Below are 12,062 nucleotides of genomic sequence, written 5' to 3' on the forward strand. Positions count from 1 at the left end.
GGTCTTTGAACCTCTGCAGACTTGTGTCTGCCAGAAAGAGAGATCCAACGTAGGTTTTAAATCTAGGATCGAGCACGGTGGCCAAAATGTAGTGCTCTGATTTCAACAGATTGACCACCCGTGCATCCTGGTTAAGCGAATGAAGGGCTCCATCCACAAGTCCAACATGCCTAGCGGAATCGCTCTGTTTTAGCTCCTCCTTCAATGCCTCCAGCTTCTTCTGCAAAAGCCTGATGAGTGGAATGACCTGACTCAGGCTGGCAGTGTCTGAACTGACTTCACGTGTGGCAAGTTCAAAAGGTTGCAGAACCTTGCACAACGTTGAAATCATTCTCCACTGCGCTTGAGACAGGTGCATTCCACCTCCTTTGCCTATATCGTGGGCAGATGTATAGGCTTGAATGGCCTTTTGCTGCTCCTCCATCCTCTGAAGCATATAGAGGGTTGAATTCCACCTCGTTACCACCTCTTGCTTCAGATGATGGCAGGGCAGGTTCAGGTGTTTTTGGTGGTGCTCCAGTCTTCTGTACGCGGTGCCTGTACGCCGAAAGTGGCCCGCAATTCTTCTGGCCACCGACAGCATCTCTTGCACGCCCCTGTCGTTTTTTAAATAATTCTGCACCACCAAATTCAAGGTATGTGCAAAACATGGGACGTGCTGGAATTTGCCCAGATGTAATGCACGCACAATATTGCTGGCGTTGTCCGATGCCACAAATCCCCAGGAGAGTCCAATTGGGGTAAGCCATTCTGCGATGATCTTCCTCAGTTGCCGTAAGAGGTTTTCAGCTGTGTGCGTATTCTGGAAAGCCGTGATACAAAGCATAGCCTGCCTAGGAACGAGTTGGCGTTTGCGAGATGCTGCTACTGGTGCCGCCGCTGCTGTTCTTGCAGCGGGAGGCAATACATCTACCCAGTGGGCTGTCACAGTCATATAGTCCTGAGTCTGCCCTGCTCCACTTGTCCACATGTCCGTGGTTAAGTGGACATTGGGTACAACTGCATTTTTTAGGACACTGGTGACTCTTTTTCTGACGTCCGTGTACATTCTCGGTATCGCCTGCCTAGAGAAGTGGAACCTAGATGGTATTTGGTAACGGGGGCACACTACCTCAAGCAATTCTCTAGTTCCCCGTGAACTAACGGCGGATACTGGACGCACGTCTAACACCAACATAGTTGTCAAGGCCTGAGTTATCCGCTTTGCAACAGGATGACTGCTGTGATATTTCATCTTCCTCGCAAAGGACTGTTGGACAGTCAATTGCTTACTGGAAGTAGTACAAGTGGTTTTCCGACTTCCCCTCTGGGATGACGATCGACTCCCAGCAGCAACAACAGCAGCGCCAGCAGCAGTAGGCGTTACACTCAAGGATGCATCGGAGGAATCCCAGGCAGGAGAGGACTCGTCAGACTTGCCAGTGACATGGCCTGCAGGACTATTGGCTTTCCTGGGTAAGGAGGAAATTGACACTGAGGGAGTTGGTGGTGTGGTTTGCAGGAGCTTGGTTACAAGAGGAAGGGATTTACTGGTCAGTGGACTGCTTCCGCTGTCGCCCAAAGTTTTTGAACTTGTCACTGACTTATTATGAATGCGCTGCAGGTGACGTATAAGGGAGGATGTTCCGAGGTGGTTAACGTCCTTACCCCTACTTATTACAGCTTGACAAAGGCAACACACGGCTTGACACCAGTTGTCCGCATTTCTGTTGAAATAATTCCACACTGAAGAGCTGATTTTTTTTGTATTTTGACCAGGCATGTCAATGGCCATATTCCTCCCACGGACAACAGGTGTCTCCCCGGGTGCCTGACTTAAACAAACCACCTCACCATCAGAATCCTTCTTGTCAATTTCCTCCCCAGCGCCAGCAACACCCATATCCTCATCCTGGTGTACTTCAACACTGACATCTTCAATTTGACTATCAGGAACTGGACTGCGGGTGCTCCTTCCAGCACTTGCAGGGGGCGTGCAAATGGTGGAAGGCGCAAGCTCTTCCCGTCCAGTGTTGGGAAGGTCAGGCATCGCAACCGACACAATTGGACTCTCCTTGGGGATTTGTGATTTCGAAGAACGCACAGTTCTTTGCTGTGCTTTTGCCAGCTTAAGTCTTTTCTTTTTTTCTAGCGAGAGGATGAGTGCTTCCATCCTCATGTGAAGCTGAACCACTAGCCATGAACATAGGCCAGGGCCTCAGCCGTTCCTTGCCACTCCGTGTAGTAAATGGCATATTGGCAAGTTTACGCTTCTCCTCAGACGCTTTTAATTTTGATTTTTGGGTCATTTTACTGATCTTTTGTGTTTTGGATTTTACATGCTCTGTACTATGACATTGGGCATCGGCCTTGGCAGACGACGTTGATGGCATTTCATCGTCTCGGCCATGACTAGTGGCAGCAGCTTCAGCACAAGGTGGAAGTGGATCTTGATCTTTCCTTATTTTTTTAACCTCCACATTTTTGTTCTCCATATTTTAATGCGCACAACTAAAAGCCACCACAGGTATACAATGTAGATGGATGGATACTATAGTATTATATTACTTATGGACGACGAGTGCACTGACGACACAGAGGTAGGTACAGCCGTGGCCTACCGTACTGCTATATATATATATATATATAATATACTGTATAATAATAATAACGGACCTGGTGGACACTGTCAGCAGACTGCTAAACTAGTATGATGGAAAAAAAAAACCACCACAGGTATACAATGTAGATGGATGGATAGTATAGTATTATATTACTTATGGACGACGAGTGCACTGACGACACAGAGGTAGGTACAGCCGTGGCCTACCGTACTGCTATCTATATATATATATATATATATATATATATATATATATATAATATACTGTATAATAATAATAACGGACCTGGTGGACACTGTCAGCAGACTGCTAAACTAGTATGAAGAAAAAAAAAACACCACAGGTATACAATGTAGATGGATGGATAGTATAGTATTATATTACTTATGGACGACGAGTGCACTGACGACACAGAGGTAGGTACAGCCGTGGCCTACCGTACTATATATATATATATATATATATATATATATATAAAATATACTGTATAATAATAACGGACCTGGTGGACACTGTCAGCAGACTGCTAAACTAGTATGAAGAAAAAAAAAACACCACAGGTATACAATGTAGATGGATGGATAGTATAGTATTATATTACTTATGGACGACGAGTGCACTGACGACACAGAGGTAGGTACAGCCGTGGCCTACCGTACTGCTATATATATATATATAATATACTGTATAATAATAATAACGGACCTGGTGGACACTGTCAGCAGACTGCTAAACTAGTATGAAGAAAAAAAAAACCACCACAGGTATACAATGTAGATGGATGGATAGTATAGTATTATATTACTTATGGACGACGAGTGCACTGACGACACAGAGGTAGGTACAGCCGTGGCCTACCGTACTGCTATATATATATATATATATATATATATATTATACTGTATAATAATAATAACGGACCTGGTGGACACTGTCAGCAGACTGCTAAACTAGTATGAAGAAAAAAAAAACCACCACAGGTATACAATGTAGATGGATGGATAGTATAGTATTATATTACTTATGGACGACGAGTGCACTGACGACACAGAGGTAGGTACAGCCGTGGCCTACCATACTGCTATATATATATATATATATATATATATATATACTATACTATACTGTATAATAATAATAACGGACCTGGTGGACACTGTCAGCAGACTGCTAAACTAGTATGAAGAAAAATAAAAACCACCACAGGTATACAATGTAGATGGATGGATAGTATAGTATTATATTACTTATGGACGACGAGTGCACTGACTACACAGAGGTAGGTACAGCCGTGGCCTACCGTACTGCTATATATATAATATACTGTATAATAATAACGGACCTGGTGGACACTGTCAGCAGACTGCTAAACTAGTATGAAGAAAACAAAAGCCACTACAGGATTGTTTTTCAGGCAGACAAACGTATACTGGACTGGTGGTCACTGTCAGCAAAACTGTGCACTGTACTCCTGCTATAACTGCTCCCCAGTCCCCACAATTAGGCAGTGTGAGCAGTGCACTCAGCACAGATATATGCAGCAGTGCAGCACACTGAGTGAGCACAGATATGGTGGAGCGTTTTTTTTCAGGCAGAGAAACAACGGATTAAACTCACTGGTGGTATAATCAAAACCCTGCACTGTACTCCCTAACAGCTGCTCCCCGTCCCCAATCCTCCCCACAATTATAACTAAGTCACTCAGTCTTTTCTACTATAACGGAGAGGACGCCAGCCACGTCCTCTCCCTATCAATCTCAATGCACGTGTGAAAATGGCGGCGACGCGCCGCTCCTTATATAGAATCCGAATCTCGCGAGAATCCGACAGCGGGATGATGACGTTCGGGCGCGCTCGGGTTAACCGAGCAAGGCGGGAGGATCCGAGTCGCTCGGACCCGTGAAAAAAAAGGTGAAGTTCGGGCGGGTTCGGATTCTCATACGTCCTAGAGGATGCTGGGGTCCACTTCAGTACCATGCGGTATAGACGGTTCCGCAGGAGCCATGGGCACTCTAAGACTTTTCAAAGGGTGTGAACTGGCTTCTCCCTCTATGCCCCTCCTCCAGACCTCAGTTTTAGAAATGTGCACTCCAGGGGAGCTCTACTGAGTTTCTCTGAAAAGACTTAGGTTTTTTATTTTCAGGGAGGACTGCTGGCAACAGTCTCCCTGCTTCGTGGGACTGAGGGGGCAGAAGTAGGAACCAACTTCCTGAATAGTTTCATGGCTCTGCTTCTGGCTGACAGGACACCATTAGCTCCTGAAGGGTACTGAACGCTAGCTGTGCCTAGATGCTCACTCCCACAGCACGCCGTCACCCCCCTTGCAGAGCCAGAAGACAGGTGAGTGTTAGAAGAGAGATCTTCAATCAAGGTGACGGCTAAAGGTACCACGCGGCTGGCGGGAGTGCAGCGCGCCATACTACCCACACAACACAGGCACTGCAGGGCACGGGGGGGGGGCGCCCTGGGCAGCATGAAACCTTATAAAACTGGTAGAAAAGGGGCATAAGATGCCGAGGCACAGCCCTACCCCCGCCAGTATAATTATAGTTATCAGAATCTCTGAGGAGAAACGAGCCATTGCGGGGGCGGTGCTTCCTCCTCAGTCAGCCAGCACACTGCTCAGCGCCATTTTCTCTCCTCAGGCTGCAGAGACAATGCTGGTCCTCCTCCACTACTGAATACAAGTATCAGGGTGCAAAATGGGGGGGGGGGGGGGGGGAGGGGGGGAGTTAAATTGGTGCTTTATTTCTCTAACGTCCTAGTGGATGCTGGGGACTCCGTCAGGACCATGGGGATTAGCGGCTCCGCAGGAGACAGGGCACAAAAATAAAGCTTTAGGATCAGGTGGTGTGCACTGGCTCCTCCCCCTATGACCCTCCTCCAAGCCTCAGTTAGGTTTTTGTGCCCGTCCGAGCAGGGTGCAATCTAGGTGGCTCTCCTAAAGAGCTGCTTAGAAAAAGTTTTTAGGTTTTTTATTTTCAGTGAGTCCTGCTGGCAACAGGCTCACTGCATCGAGGGACTTAGGGGAGAGAAGTCAACTCACCTGCGTGCAGGATGGATTGGCTTCTTAGGCTACTGGACACCATTAGCTCCAGAGGGATCGAACACAGGCCCAGCCATGGAGTCCGGTCCCGGAGCCGCGCTACCGACCCCCCTTGCAGATGCCGAAGATGGAAGAGGTCCAGAAGCAGGCGGCAGAAGACTTTTCAGTCTTCCTGAGGTAGCGCACAGCACTGCAGCTGTGCGCCATTGTTGTCAGCACACTTCACACAGCGGTCACGGAGGGTGCAGGGCGCTGGGGGGGCGCCCTGGGCAGCAATGTATAATACCTTTTTATGGCTAAAAAATACATCACATATAGCCCTTGAGGCTATATGGATGTATTTAACCCCTGCCAGATCTCACAAACTCCGGAGAAGAGCCCGCCGAAATAGGGGGCGGGGCTTATTCTCCTCAGCACACAGCGCCATTTTCCTGCTCAGCTCCGCTGTGAGGAAGGCTCCCAGGACTCTCCCCTGCACTGCACTACAGAAACAGGGTAAAACAGAGAGGGGGGGCACTTTTTTTGGCGATATTACTATATTTAAGCTGCTATAAGGATACAACACTTATATAGGGTTGTTCCCATATATATTATAGCGCTTGGGTGTGTGCTGGCAAACTCTCCCTCTGTCTCCCCAAAGGGCTAGTGGGGTCCTGTCTTCAATAGAGCATTCCCTGTGTGTCTGCTGTGTGTCGGTACGTGTGTGTCGACATGTATGAGGACGATGTTGGTGTGGAGGCAGAGCAATTGCCGGTAATGGTGATGTCACCCCCCAGGGAGTCGACACCGGAATGGATGGCTTTGTTTGTGGAATTACGTGATAATGTCAGCACATTACAAAAATCAGTTGACGACATGAGACGGCCGGAAAACCAGTTAGTACCTGCCCAGGCGTCTCAGACACCGTCAGGGGCTGTAAAACGCCCTTTACCTCAGTCGGTCGACACAGACCCAGACACGGACACTGAATCTAGTGTCGACGGTGAAGAAACAAACGTATTTTCCAGTAGGGCCACACGTTATATGATCACGGCAATGAAGGAGGCTTTGCATATCTCTGATACTACAAGTACCACAAAAAAGGGTATTATGTGGGGGGTGAAAAAACTACCTGTAGTTTTTCCTGAATCAGAGGAATTAAATGATGTATGTGATGAAGCGTGGGTTAACCCAGATAGAAAAGTGCTAATTTCAAAAAAGTTATTGGCATTATACCCTTTCCCGCCAGAGGTTAGGGCGAGCTGGGAAACACCCCCTAAGGTGGATAAGGCGCTCACACGCTTATCAAAACAAGTGGCGTTACCGTCTCCTGATACGGCCGCCCTCAAGGATCCAGCTGATAGGAGGCTGGAAACTACCCTAAAAAGTATATACACACATACTGGTGTTATACTGCGACCAGCCATCGCCTCAGCCTGGATGTGCAGTGCTGGGGTGGTCTGGTCGGATTCCCTGACTGAAAATATTGATACCCTGGATAGGGACAGTATTTTACAGACTTTAGAGCAATTAAAGGATGCTTTTCTTTATCTGCGAGATGCTCAGAGGGATATTTGCACTCTGGCATCGAGAGTAAGTGCGATGTCCATATCTGCCAGAAGAAGTTTATGGACACGACAGTGGTCAGGTGATGCGGATTCCAAACGGCATATGGAAGTATTGCCGTATAAAGGGGAGGAATTATTTGGCGTCGGTCTATCGGATTTGGTGGCCACGGCAACTGCCGGGAAATCCACCTTTTTTTTACCTCAGACCCCCTCCCAACAGAAAAAGACACCGTCTTTTCAGCCGCAGTCCTTTCGGTCCTATAAGAAGCGGGCAAAAGGACAGTCATATCTGCCCCGAGGCAGAGGAAAGGGTAAGAGAGGGCAGCAAGCAGCTCCTTCCCAGGAACAGAAGCCCTCCGCGGGTTCTGCAAAGCCCTCAGCATGACGCTGGGGCTTTACAAGCGGACTCAGGAACGGTGGGGGGTCGACTCAAGAATTTCAGCGCGCAGTGGGCTTGCTCACAGGTGGACCCCTGGATCCTGCAGGTAGTATCTCAGGGTTACAGGTTGGAATTCGAGAAGTCTCCCCCTCGCCGGTTCCTAAAGTCTGCTTTGCCAACGTCTCCCTCAGACAGGGCGACGGTATTGGAAGCCATTCACAAGCTGTTTTCTCAGCAGGTGATAGTCAAGGTACCCCTCCTACAACAGGAAAAGGGGTATTACTCCACGCTATTTGTGGTACCGAAGCCGGACGGCTGTAAGACCTATTCTAAATCTGAAATCTTTGAACCTGTACATACAAAAATTCAAGTTCAAGATGGAATCACTCAGAGCAGTGATAGCGAATCTGGAAGAAGGGGACTTTATGGTGTCCCTGGACATAAAAGATGCTTACCTGCATGTCCCAATTTGCCCTTCACATCAAGGGTACCTCAGGTTCGTGGTGCAAAACTGTCATTATCAGTTTCAGACGCTGCCGTTTGGATTGTCCACGGCACCTCGGGTCTTTACCAAGGTAATGGCCGAAATGATGATTCTTCTGCGAAGAAGAGGCGTATTAATTATCCCTTACTTGGACGATCTCCTGATAAGGGCAAGGTCCAGAGAACAGCTGGAGGATGGAGTAGCACTAACCCAAGTAGTGCTGCAACAACACGGGTGGATTCTGAATTTTCCAAAATCTCAGTTGACCCCGACAACACGTCTGCTGTTCCTGGGAATGATTCTGGACACGGTTCAGAAAAAGGTGTTTCTTCCGGAGGAGAAAGCCAAGGAGTTATCCGAACTTGTCAGGAACCTCCTAAAACCAGGAAAAGTGTCTGTGCATCAATGCACAAGAGTCCTGGGAAAGATGGTGGCTTCTTACGAAGCAATCCCATTCGGCAGATTCCACGCACGAACTTTTCAGTGGGATCTGCTGGACAAATGGTCCGGATCGCATCTGCAGATGCATCAGCGGATAACCTTATCGCCACGGACAAGGGTGTCTCTTCTGTGGTGGTTGCAGAGTGCTCATCTGTTAGAAGGCCGCAGATTCGGCATACAGGACTGGGTCCTGGTGACCACGGATGCCAGTCTGAGAGGCTGGGGAGCGGTCACACAGAGAAGAAACTTCCAGGGAGTATGGTCAAGCCTGGAGATGTCTCTTCACATAAATATACTGGAGCTAAGAGCGATTTACAATGCTCTAAGCCTGGCAAAACCCCTGCTTCAGGGTCAGCCGGTGTTGATCCAGTCGGACAACATCACGGCAGTCGCCCACGTAAACAGACAGGGCGGCACAAGAAGCAGGAGAGCAATGGCAGAAGCTGCAAGGATTCTTCGCTGGGCGGAAGATCATGTGATAGCACTGTCAGCAGTGTTCATTCCGGGAGTGGACAACTGGGAAGCAGACTTCCTCAGCAGACACGATCTACACCCGGGAGAGTGGGGACTTCATCCAGAAGTCTTCCACATGATTGTGAACCGTTGGGAAAAACCAAAGGTGGATATGATGGCGTCTCGCCTCAACAAAAAACTGGACAGGTATTGCGCCAGGTCAAGAGACCCTCAGGCAATAGCTGTGGACGCTCTGGTAACACCGTGGGTGTTCCAGTCAGTGTATGTGTTTCCTCCTCTGCCTCTCATACCCAAAGTACTGAGAATTATACGGCAAAGGGGAGTAAGAACGATACTCGTGGCTCCGGATTGGCCAAGAAGAACTTGGTACCCGGAACTTCAGAAGATGCTCACGGAAAATCCGTGGCCTCTACCTCTAAGACGGGACCTGATTCAGCAGGGACCGTGTCTATTCCAAGACTTCCCGCGGCTGCGTTTGACGGCGTGGCGGTTGAACGCCGAATTCTAAGGGAAAAAGGCATTCCAGAAGTGGTCATTCCTACACTGGTTAAAGCCAGGAAGGAGGTGACTGCACAACATTATCACCGCATTTGGAGAAAATATGTTGCGTGGTGTGAGGCCAGGAAGGCCCCCACGGAGGAATTTCAATTGGGTCGATTCCTACATTTCCTGCAAACAGGATTGTCTATGGGCCTCAAGTTGGGGTCCATTAAGGTTCAAATTTCGGCCCTGTCAATTTTCTTCCAGAAAGAATTGGCTTCAGTTCCTGAAGTCCAGACTTTTGTAAAAGGAGTACTACATATACAGCCCCCGGTTGTGCCCCCAGTGGCTCCGTGGGACCTTAATGTAGTTTTGGATTTTCTCAAATCCCATTGGTTTGAGCCACTCAAATCGGCGGATTTGAAATATCTTACATGGAAAGTAACCATGCTACTGGCCCTGGCTTCAGCCAGGAGAGTGTCAGAATTGGCGGCTTTATCGTATAAAAGCCCATATCTGATTTTCCATTCGGACAGGGCAGAACTGCGGACGCGTCCTCATTTTCTGCCTAAGGTGGTGTCAGCGTTTCACCTGAACCAGCCTATTGTGGTGCCTGCGGCTACTAGCGATTTGGAGGATTCCAAGTTGCTGGACGTTGTCAGGGCATTGAAAATATATATTTCAAGGACGGCTGGAGTCAGAAAATCTGACTCGCTGTTTATACTGTATGCACCCAACAAGCTGGGTGCTCCTGCTTCTAAGCAGACGATTGCTCGTTGGATTTGTAGCACAATTCAACTTGCACATTCTGTGGCAGGCCTGCCACAGCCTAAATCTGTCAAGGCCCATTCCACAAGGAAGGTGGGCTCATCCTGGGCGGCTGCCCGAGGGGTCTCGGCATTACAACTCTGCCGAGCAGCTACGTGGTCGGGGGAGAACACGTTTGTAAAATTCTACAAATTTGATACCCTGGCTAAAGAGGACCTGGAGTTCTCTCATTCGGTGCTGCAGAGTCATCCGCACTCTCCCGCCCGTTTGGGAGCTTTGGTATAATCCCCATGGTCCTGACGGAGTCCCCAGCATCCACTAGGACGTTAGAGAAAATAAGATTTTACTTACCGATAAATCTATTTCTCGTAGTCCGTAGTGGATGCTGGGCGCCCATCCCAAGTGCGGATTGTCTGCAATACTTGTACATAGTTATTGTTACAAAAAAATCGGGTTGTTCTTGTTGTGAGCCGTCTGTTCAGAGGCTCCTACGTTGTCATACTGTTAACTGGGTTCAGATCACAAGTTGTACGGTGTGATTGGTGTGGCTGGTATGAGTCTTACCCGGGATTCAAAATCCTTCCTTATTGTGTACGCTCGTCCGGGCTCAGTATCCTAACTGAGGCTTGGAGGAGGGTCATAGGGGGAGGAGCCAGTGCACACCACCTGATCCTAAAGCTTTATTTTTGTGCCCTGTCTCCTGCGGAGCCGCTAATCCCCATGGTCCTGACGGAGTCCCCAGCATCCACTACGGACTACGAGAAATAGATTTATCGGTAAGTAAAATCTTATTATTGTGTATTTACATTATAAAAAAGCGCTGCATGTCAGTGGGCATTTTATGGATCACAGGCATTGTGTTACTGGCGCTGGGTTTGTGAACTGGCTGCTCCTATCTGTGTCCTTCTGACAGATTTTACTGTGGGTCTGCCCTATAAGTCCCGGAGTGTCTGTGGTTTGTTTGTGCACGTGTGTGACATGTCTGAGGCAGGGAGTTCTTCCCCTGCGGGAGCCATTTTAGGGACACAGAGTTGTAATGTGATGACGCTGCCGGCACACCACAAGCCTGAATGGGTGAAAGAAATACGTGATAGTGTGAATCATATCAGTAGGAGATTAGATAAGTCTCAGTCTCATGCAGAAAGATGGAGAAAATCAGTGGAAGATGTGATTTTTCTGGGTTCTGCTTTCTCATCCGCAGGCGACCCCTCTGGGTCACATAAGAGACCGTTTGCAAACATTGTACATACTGATACCGACACGGACTCTGATTCCAGGGGGATAGATCCCAAATTGGCAAAAAGCGTACAATATATGATTGTTGCTATAAAGGAGGTCTTAGAAGTTACGGAATCCCCTACTGTACCTCAGGAGAAGGCTTATTTCTATAAGGAAAAGAAATGTAAGGTAACTTTCCCACGAGCTAAATACTCTTTTTGAGGGAGTTTGGGTGAATCCTGAAAAGAAATTTCAGATTCCCAAAAGGATTCAGATTGCTTATCCTTTCCCATTAGAGGACAGGAAAAGATGGGAGTCACCCCCGGTGTTAGACAGTGCACTGCCAAGGTTAACAAAAAAGGTGATTCTCCCTGCACCTGGGACGGCTTCACTAAAGGAGCCGGCAGACCGCAAAATGGAGACTACGTTAAAATCTATTTATGTGGCCAATGGTACGCTGCTCAGACCCACCATTGCTTGCGCGTGGGTGAGTCGTGCTATCGAAAAATGGTCGGATAACTTGTCATCGGAAATTGACATGGTTGATAGAGACGAGATACTCCTAACGTTAGGTCATATCAAAGACGCTGCTGCATACATGCTGGAAGCTATGAAGGATATT

The sequence above is a fragment of the Pseudophryne corroboree genome, chromosome 7 (assembly GCF_028390025.1).
Source record: "Pseudophryne corroboree isolate aPseCor3 chromosome 7, aPseCor3.hap2, whole genome shotgun sequence".
Classification (NCBI taxonomy): domain Eukaryota; kingdom Metazoa; phylum Chordata; class Amphibia; order Anura; family Myobatrachidae; genus Pseudophryne; species Pseudophryne corroboree.